The sequence below is a fragment of the Dermacentor andersoni genome, chromosome 1, assembly GCF_023375885.2.
Source record: "Dermacentor andersoni chromosome 1, qqDerAnde1_hic_scaffold, whole genome shotgun sequence".
In the NCBI taxonomy this organism is placed as follows: domain Eukaryota; kingdom Metazoa; phylum Arthropoda; class Arachnida; order Ixodida; family Ixodidae; genus Dermacentor; species Dermacentor andersoni.
The window spans coordinates 394,110,137-394,119,530 of NC_092814.1; the positions used below are offsets into that span (position 1 = coordinate 394,110,137).

At 40.5% G+C, this 9,394-nt stretch overlaps 1 long non-coding RNA gene across 1 annotated transcript; it reads left to right on the plus strand.

Annotated features, from left to right (window-relative positions):
* Window positions 1-465: 465 nt before the first annotated feature.
* Window positions 466-8,404, plus strand: LOC140215420 (uncharacterized). Its single transcript, XR_011892371.1, has 3 exons — window positions 466-846; window positions 2,349-2,484; window positions 7,602-8,404. It is a non-coding gene; the product is annotated as an uncharacterized lncRNA (long non-coding RNA).
* The last annotated feature ends 990 nt before the right edge of the window (window positions 8,405-9,394 follow it).

The following is a 9,394-nucleotide window of genomic DNA, read 5'->3' on the forward strand; positions in this document are numbered from 1 at the left end:
ACGAAGGTGAATTCACTCGCTGCTGCGGGTTCTATTTTGAAACATATCGTGCGGTACGGATTGACGGACGGATGGTTTTTCTTGTTGGATAACTATAGAAATGCTTACGTTATGAAAAAAAAAACGCAGGGTTCGCGAATTTCGCGATAAGAACCAACACCAACCCGCTCCCCCGCCCCCCACGGAGCGATGCCGTCTTGATCGCCCCCTCCCAACACCGGGAAAAGGAACACTACCTATCTCAGTTGAAGAAACGATGATGAAACGTTAACGACAAGAACGGCATTCCCTAACGAGTCGTCTGATGGCCTCTGAGATTTGCGCGCGAAGCTGGCGCGCGCGAACCTGGGAGGTCATAATTGGCCGCTGAATAGCATAAAAAGACAAAGATAATACCAAACGACACAGTTAAAGATTCAAACAAATAACTGATCTTAGCTTTACTGTTTGGGGAAAAGAAATAAAAAATTAGACAGCCGCAACACACGCCACTAAAGCCACCACCGCCGGCATAACGCGGAACCAACAGTTGGCAACATTCATTCGCGCGTCATTGCTTCGTCCGCTTCGTCTCCCCAACGAGAGCCGCCATCTTCTCGCGCCTAACGTTTTGTATGGTTTTGTTCTCTGCAATCCGCGCACACAGCTCATCGGTGGATGCACGTCTGCTCGGCGTCGCAATACGGCCTGCGTCATTTTCTGGTGTTCGCGCAATCGGTGTGAAACATGTCGCATGTGAAGTGTTTGATAGAAGTACCTCACGTCCAAGTCAAGCCGCCGTACGGGTGTATGGCTGTGCGCCCCGTTCTCGGAAGCGTCGACGGGTTTCCGGTATGCGGATTTCAGGTTACATGCAAATACGTTTCGCCCTCCTATTGAGCTCCGGAGCAAAGCGTGCAATATTTCATGTGAAAGATGCAGTGCCCGTCATCATGGTGTGAATTTCGAGCGGCAAACGAGAACTTTGGCACTTAGAGCACACCGCGGCTCCTAAGTTAGCGTGGAAATCGTTTTACGTTACCGTAATATGTTGCTGTCAGTCTAATCTGCGGCTTGTAGACAGCTAGCCCATTGACTTTTGCTTGTGGCAGCAATAGGTATGTAAATGGAAGCGGTAATAATTTTCGAGAACAGAGAGTTGTTTCGCTCGATGTTTGGTCGTGTTCATGGCGTTATGAAAGCTAGAAAACTAACTGGCTTGATCGTGCTTAGTTCCAACTCCAAGGGGCGTAACGTTGGCGCTGTATATGTTTGTTTTCGGTGTCACGAGTACCACTTTCATGCTTTTGTTGCATGAGAGTGGTAGCAGCTGCATGCCGCCTGGGCAGAATACAATAAAAACAATTTCCTCACTTTCATACGTATGCAATGTGACGTAACAAAATTTCCAGCGTTTTATTCGGAGCGTAAATATCCAGTATAGTTTAGTAAGAAACTCAAATTCTGTCTTAGCTTAGTAGGCGTGAAACAAGTGAAACTCTCATTCCTCTTTGAATTCGCCCAAACCGCACCGCCCGCGGATGCGTCATCGGGTAATTGACAGTAGCTTCGCTACGTGAGTTGTTTTATGCGCCAATATTGCGCGGATAAGTATCCTGTTAATTTATGCCGACGCTCGTTCATCTTGATTTTAAGCGGTTACTATCCCCGAGTACCGGACGATGCCAAACTTGTGAGGTGTAGCAAACGCGGGAAATTCAAAGTGGCGTGGCTGCAAGTTCCTGTTTTTACGTTTCTTGCATTCAAAGCCAACAGACAGAGTATCACTGATTTATTTTCCATTTCTGCAGTACTTGATCAATCTAATGTGACAACTGCATTTGCTCTTTAATGTTCTCCATTTACTGTGTATTCAACTTGGCTGCCGTCCTCTCTTCAGAGGATGCCGCTGTGATAGCTCTTTCGCATAGCACATGCCTCTAGGCCCTTGTGTTTCAAGGGCTCTGGCGAGGCAGCAGTGCTCCAAGTAATTTTACCATCCTATATATTTTCTATTTTGCATCATTCTTCATCGATGGATTTTAATGTTCATAGTATTCGTCATTAGTCATCGCCATAATTTTATAGCACGTAGATTTTACGCACTTTACAGCGACAATTTTTAGGCCAGTTTACAGCGAAGTATCTTCCATAATACATCGTCAGCATTACCACTTGTCATGGCGCTCTTTGGCCAAACCTGGCCCTTGCACCATAAAACAGCACACATCATCATCATCACCTTGGCTGCTAGAAAATGCTTGAATTTCTTTCAGTATCCAAGTGACGAAATATTCCACTGACGACCGTGTGTGAAACACGCAAGATGACAAAACTGATAGCAAAATGATGAGATATTTTTTTTATAGCGTTTGTACTCGACTTTTGGTGAGGATGTCGATCGACCTTGGGCCTGGTGACAGCACACCCACATCGCCAAAGTGCAGCCTATCAGTTGAGTGCCTCCGAATGGACCATCAACATCGGAAACTGAAGCAGAGCCAGGTAGGGGCAATTTTTACTTTGGAACAGAATACTGACAGCTGCCTATTTTTTTAAGAACTAAATAACATATTTACAAACCAATCCTTTCTCTTTGTGCAGCCTACATAGAATTGTTTTATTGTTATACAGACCTTCAGAAAGCAGTTCTTTTGAACCCTTTTTGCATGCACAAGTAAATAAAGAGGAGTGCACTTTCTGAAGAAATTGATGTACTGAAATGTGCGTTCGACACACAATGAGATGCAAAGTAACCAACAACTTTAAAGCGGTAAAAAAAAACAAGTTTGAAACATGTTCTAACATCATAACCCGCCTTGGCATACGGATCTAAATATAACAGCAACGGAGGTGCATGCAGAGAAGTGTTTGTAAATGTTTGCAAGATATGTACATTGTCTAAGAAATTGTTTTTATTTACTTGGAGCTTCTTTGTGACATGGCAGTGCAGTAAAAGCTCAAAATGATGCCCCTGCTCCTAATAAAGCACCTTTAGATTTTAAAATTAAATTATGGGCTTTTACATTCCAAAGTCACAACCTGAAGTTTTGGGAACCTTGCCTTCTTTAATGTACACCTGAATCTAAGTGCATAAGCGTTATTGCATTTTACCCTCATTGGAGGGCAGCTGCCATGGCCTAGATTGAAGCTGTATCCAGCATGACTGAGCAGCATGGCATCATAGTAAGTGGGCTATAACACCAGGTCAAAATGAGAAATACTGCTTAGAACTACCAACTTCTTGCCTCACAAGCACTTTGCACTAAGTTAAAGGAGTATGGAGTACTTACAGCGACCGTTTATGTACCAATTTCTTTTTAACCTGACTCTATTATTAAAGTGTGAAGCTTCAATTAGTGAAAACCAGCCTAAATTACAGAACCAGCTCAAAACACGCACCATGTATAGCTGGATTTGGACATGAAAATGGAGTCAATTCATGTCGCCGAAAATGGAGGTGGCAGACACACTATTTCATGCATTTTGCCTAAAACATAGTCAATAATAATTAATCGATTTCTAAGATATTCTTTTCAAAAAGTTTTTTTTTTCATGCATGAAAGGAGGAGCCAAATGGTGTTCAGGTGCATGAGCGGTTAGTTGCACGGCACTTCTTGCATGTGTTCACTGGCTTCTTTCAAGCTTGAAAGAAAAATTTGTTGCACCTATTGAGCAGTAGAAAGCTGGACTGGGAATTTTTCAGGATGCTCTACAATTTTCGCACTGACACTTTTGCTTTGAATATAATATTTGAGCAGTTAAGTAATCGTTATTAACTAATTACCTAATTAGGAAAAATGCAAGAATTGGTTTCACTTCCTCAAAACGATGGCAAACGACATTACCTTGGTGCTGTCCAGCTACATGGCACTTGTACATATTTAAAGCTTGCACATGTCATACAGACCACCTGGTAATTACAAGGCATATATAGAAGTGGCTAAGTTGTGTGAGCCAGCCATGTGTAACAGCCATGTTTCTTTGACTTAAGGGCATGATAAGATTTACATGCTCGACACCTTGTATCAGTGTGTTCTAGGCCTGTTCATAGTTTAGCTGCTACATAAACAATATTTCTCCACGTGTAAGCTCATATGCATCTTTCAAGTATATTGCCTCGTGTGTCCAAAATAAACCATCCTCGCGCTTCCTTCATTATGTCTTCATCTGTTGCTCTGCTAAATTTTTAACATGCAACTGCACAAATTTTCATCTAGTTTTCATATTTCCTCGTTGTTTGGTGGCTTTATTTCTGAAGTTGTTTTCGTTAAACCCTGTTGCACACAGCAGTACACAGCATTTCTGCGTAGAGTGGGAATTGTTTTTTTTTCAGATTGACATAAATACACCTTGCCTGGGCAATGTAAGGCATTCTACATAACACGGCCATGCAATAATGTTTTATATTTCAATCCAGCATCATGCAGAATTGTTTACTTACCAGATTAGAATATGTATAAGTGTTGGAAGTAACAGAACTGGAAAAAGCCAGCAGATAATGAGGCCAAGGAAAGCATACAGGAACATGTTTTAGGTTTTTTATATGAAGTATAGAAATGATAAATTCTAGGTAAGTGAAAGTGGATAAAAAGATATCCACCTGTGGGTGGGGAACGGACCCATAACCTTCACATTACGCATGTGATATACTAACCACTGTGGTACTACGGCCGTGTTCGAGCGTCGACAATCTGAGGGGCCATTGTGGACGGTTGAATGCTGCTCGGTGGCACAGTGGTTAGTGCATCGCATGCCTAATGCAAAGGCTGTAGGTTCGTTCTCCCCCCATGCCTGGTTGGTTTTTTTTACCATTTTCATTTCCCTTTATCATTTCTACATTTAAATAGAAAATTACAAATAAGTTTCCACGTGCCTTCCCTGGCATCTACCAGCTGTGATTCAGAAAAATTTTGACCCTCGGTATCCTTTCTTCTCGTTTGGAAGAACAGTAGCTTCATTTTAAAAATAATGAATTAACCTTGCTCAGCATCTCAGTGTGGTCTCAAATCTTATCATAGCATGTGTACTACTAAATGAAGTTTTTGTTAAGATGATATAGCATGGGACCTAATTAGTAGCCTTTGTGTACAGATATATGACTAGTCTAATAAATAGGAGGATTTTAAGAAGCACTTCTAACATGGTCTGAGCATGTGTTTAAAAAAACTAATCTAGCATGATTTCATGCATGACTGTTGCCCCCTGAAAAATATTTGGATCATCTGCATTGGCAATGTTTTTAGAGAGCACCAATACTGCTTTGATAAAGGTAGCCTCGTGGAACATGAAGCATCGCTTCTTGCTGAGTCAAGGAAATATTATCTGCATATCTGAGGTGCATGTGTCACATGCTCGAATGCTGTTTAAAGGCTGCTAATAAGAAAATTACTTCACTTGCCTTCCAGAGATTGCTTCAGTAGTCGATGCTACTCGATCATAAACAATTTACCAGAGTGAACATTCATCACAGTTGGCTTTGCAATGTTTATGCAAAATACCACAATTGCCTACTAGACATGTGACTGCACTAAAACTTGGAATTAATGACCAGTAAGACTTATGGGACCAGCAAAACTTAGTTTATTACTCCAGAACAAAATGCGAGGCACTTCGGTTATTTCTGCCATAGAGTTTCTTACAGTAATTACTAGAGGGAACTCTGGCGCTGCAGTCGCACCACCATGGGAATGATGGGAAGCACATAGATTTGTCTGATATTCGTGCTTGTGAATTCAGACGTTCTTGTGGCTTCGTATATTATACGCTATATAAATCTTATTGTCGTAAATTTCAGCGCAGTCTATACTCTTCGAAGTGCAGAAGACGGCGCCAACACGCACAATTGCTGTTAATTGCAACGATTGAGCTTGTTCAGGTAGCCAAATCGAAGGGCGCCAAGCGTCTCAAGGCACTGGTATGCCCGCGAAAAATTCATCAGGGCGTTGCACTCGCTTGTCGTTACATGCCTCCGTGGCTTAATGGTTTCAATATCAGACTTCTGTTCTAGAGTTCCTGTGTTTGAATCCTGTCGTCAGACGATTTTAATGTTTATTTATTTATTTATTACACAGTATATTGTTGAAAATGACTAGTTTACAAAGTCACAAAGCCGTTTGAAGCCAAACAGGCGAAGTTTAGGCAAATCCATGTGCTTCCCATAATTTCCATGCTGGTACAGCCGTTCTTGTTTGATCTCCTGTGGACACTAACGTCAGAGTTCCCTCTAGTAATTATTGTATGAAACTCTGATTTCTGCGTCTACTCGTGCAGAAGCGGCACCACACCTGCTGCGTAAACATGCACTACCTTTCGGCTAAGTGCAGGGAATGCTGTGAACTCGCCCTGTACAAAGCCTGCACTAAGTAAAACAAATCACAACGTGCAGTTGCTGCCACGTTGAACTGGTGGAATGAGTAGTGAAATGCAGCGCCTCCTGAACTAGTTCAGAAAGTGCAGGTTAATCAAGTGGAGATTATATAGTAACAGAAGTTGAGTGATTCTGCATTACATTCACGAAATATACTTCATGATACTTTTCCATTTATTTCCTCAGTTATTAAGAATCCCTTTTGCATTGTTGGACAAAACTACAGAATGCCAACATATTTTCTAGCATTCACTGGTAGCAGACATGTCAAAACTTGTTCTAGTGTCTGGATTGCCGCTTTAGCCGTTAACCCCCATGTTAACTCCGGAAAAATGTGCCAATTTTTTACGTACTCAATTTTTTGGTGTCATTCTCATTCTAAAAATATATTACTTCATTGGCCTCTGGTTAGAAATAACACAAAAATAAGAGCTGCTCTTGAGGGCAGCTTTCCCTCAATGCCGACTGTAACTCATCTTTGACAATAAGAGCAGCATAACATCGGGCAGAAAGAGTGCAACTCGTCATTGGCGATATTGGTACTACCTCCAGTCACTAGTACAGCTTGGAATCAATGGTTAAAGGTTGCGACTTTGTTGCTGCCCAATTTTAATTCTGCAGCTGTTACACTTGGGTTTAGCATGTGTATGTACGTGTGCATACATTAAAATGACTTCACGCTAGAGCAAAGCAACTGTAGTGCGGAGAGGCATTAGTCATCTTTATATATTTGCTTTGTAAAGATGCACTAAGTTTATCCTTTGCATATAGACTTGGCGCTCATTGGCCAAAGATGCCCTTGTGCTACTAAAACCTATCAATTAATTCGCTTTTTGCAGTAGCAGGTGCTTATTCCTTTTTCAGGACCGGTCTGTGAGTTTTAATTTGTTTTTCTTGAACTGTGCAATTCCCACTCACAGGACTGCATGTCATGTGAGGTGTTCCTTTTTAAATCAAGAATGTTGAGGTTGTGTTTGTGAAACTCGATTTCTTGCCTCAAACGAGCTTGTACAAACTGACCAAGCTGATAATTCTACCTGCTTATATATTAGATGTGTTGCGGTTGTGAACCCTCATAATGAATGACACATAGTATAAAAATTTTATCTAATAAAACAATTTAATGAAATTTTTCATGTTTTTCGCGTTCGTGTTCACTTCTCTACTCTCGTGTCCTGTCTGCATGCCTCACCTCCTTTTTTGCATATTAAATATCGTATAAACTTAACCATGCTTTTTTACCACAATGCAGGGGGAAAAGGTTCCGATAACACCATGCATTCAGTATGGTGGCCCAGACGTGTATGCAAGCGACCTCCTACATGTGGACCAAGAACTACTCTGCAGTGTCTCACAGACTTCCATGCAAAGCCCTCAACATTCTCGTCTCAGTGGAATGGCTGCTCATCTATCTGCGTGTCCATCACCAAGACGGCCAGTCGTAAAGCTCCTGTACCCGTTTAAGAAAGCTTAATGATTTTTTTTATTTAGTTTTCACGGTTGGCCGTAGAATCTTAACATTTTTGAGGTTTCTAACGTTTTTACCTGGCACAAAGTGGTGCAATAACTTTAAACCAGTGTAATGTATTTAAGTGATGCTCACTCTAATGCCTATCTGGTTTTGTTTGTGTTTAAGAAATTTGAATGTCTGATGAGGTAACAGCATTTAAATTTGTCATCGTGGCTCGTTTCAATGAGCTGCTAGGAAATAAGATGTAAAACTTATCACACGCCAGTTGTAGCATTTTTGTTTTCATGACTAAAGTATACATGTTTCAAAAGATGGAAAGTGGGGAAAAAAGCCACAAGAACATAATCATCCTAGGATTGTCATGTCCTTACAACTCTGCAATGACTAATACCTCATACATCTTGGGAGCACATTGGTCGCAATGCCTACAAGTATACTTGATAAGAGAATAGCTTGCACTCAGATTTGCCACGCAGTTGATGGCTGATAGCTTTTGTTTGTCGTCTTCATGTTACTACTATGTATTCAATATTCATTTAGATGTGCTGGGGTTTTTTGCAGTCACCTATATATACATATATATATATATATATATATATATATATATATATATATATATATATATATATATATATATATATGTTCTTCGTTTCAATAAAAATTTAGTTGAGAGTTAGCGCTCATCCTGTCTGCTTCTAGTCTGTGTCCGTGTCACTTCGCGCTACAATCCAAGATCATGTTACTGTACTAACTCGCCCAACTTTTTATCCTTTTGTGAAAGACACACTCAGACTTGTTCTTACTTATGTGACCGGTTATTTTTGTGCTTTATAATAAGATGCAGTGCTTTTCGAATGAGAACATGTGATAGTTCGTAGTGAGGTTATTTTAAAAAACTGTTCTGCTTAAAATTTAATTGAGCAAGCCTGTGCCATTATTCGGTGCTTATGTCTTTGTATTGGTATGGTTTTACTCATCTTCCTTTTTACTTTTAAAATGTGCAAACATTATTATGTAACCATTTCTCTTGAATGAAATAAATACTTCCGACATTTCGTCACAAATTTTACAATGATTTTGTTCAATTAGGTAACCTTAGACTAGCTGATTGTTATTCTGGTAGCTTAACTTACAATGCCTGTGGAATATTCAGTGCAAGCACATGGTGAAAAATAAACTAAGTTATTGGGTATAAGCAGGTCACTGTCAGTAAATGAAGCATACATATATTTCAGGAAATAGTGCATGCTTATATATTGAACAGCATGCACAGCTACACATGCTGTTTTGTTCGTAAATGCTGAAATATTATTCGACGATGAAGCACTTTGTTCTTTGTCTCTCAGTGCTACCTTTAAGTCATATGTGTCAAAGTACTAGTAGAAGCATCCCGTGGAGATAAATGACAACTTTGATGAATAGAGGTATAATATGTGTGCTTAAAACTGCAAAAAACTGCTTGACAGGCAAACGTATGCTTCTGTAGTACTGCACTTGTTACCGTCGCCAATCAATGCATTGCTTGCGCTCTATTCCATTCAATATGAGCTACAACAACGAGCTGTGGTGTCTTT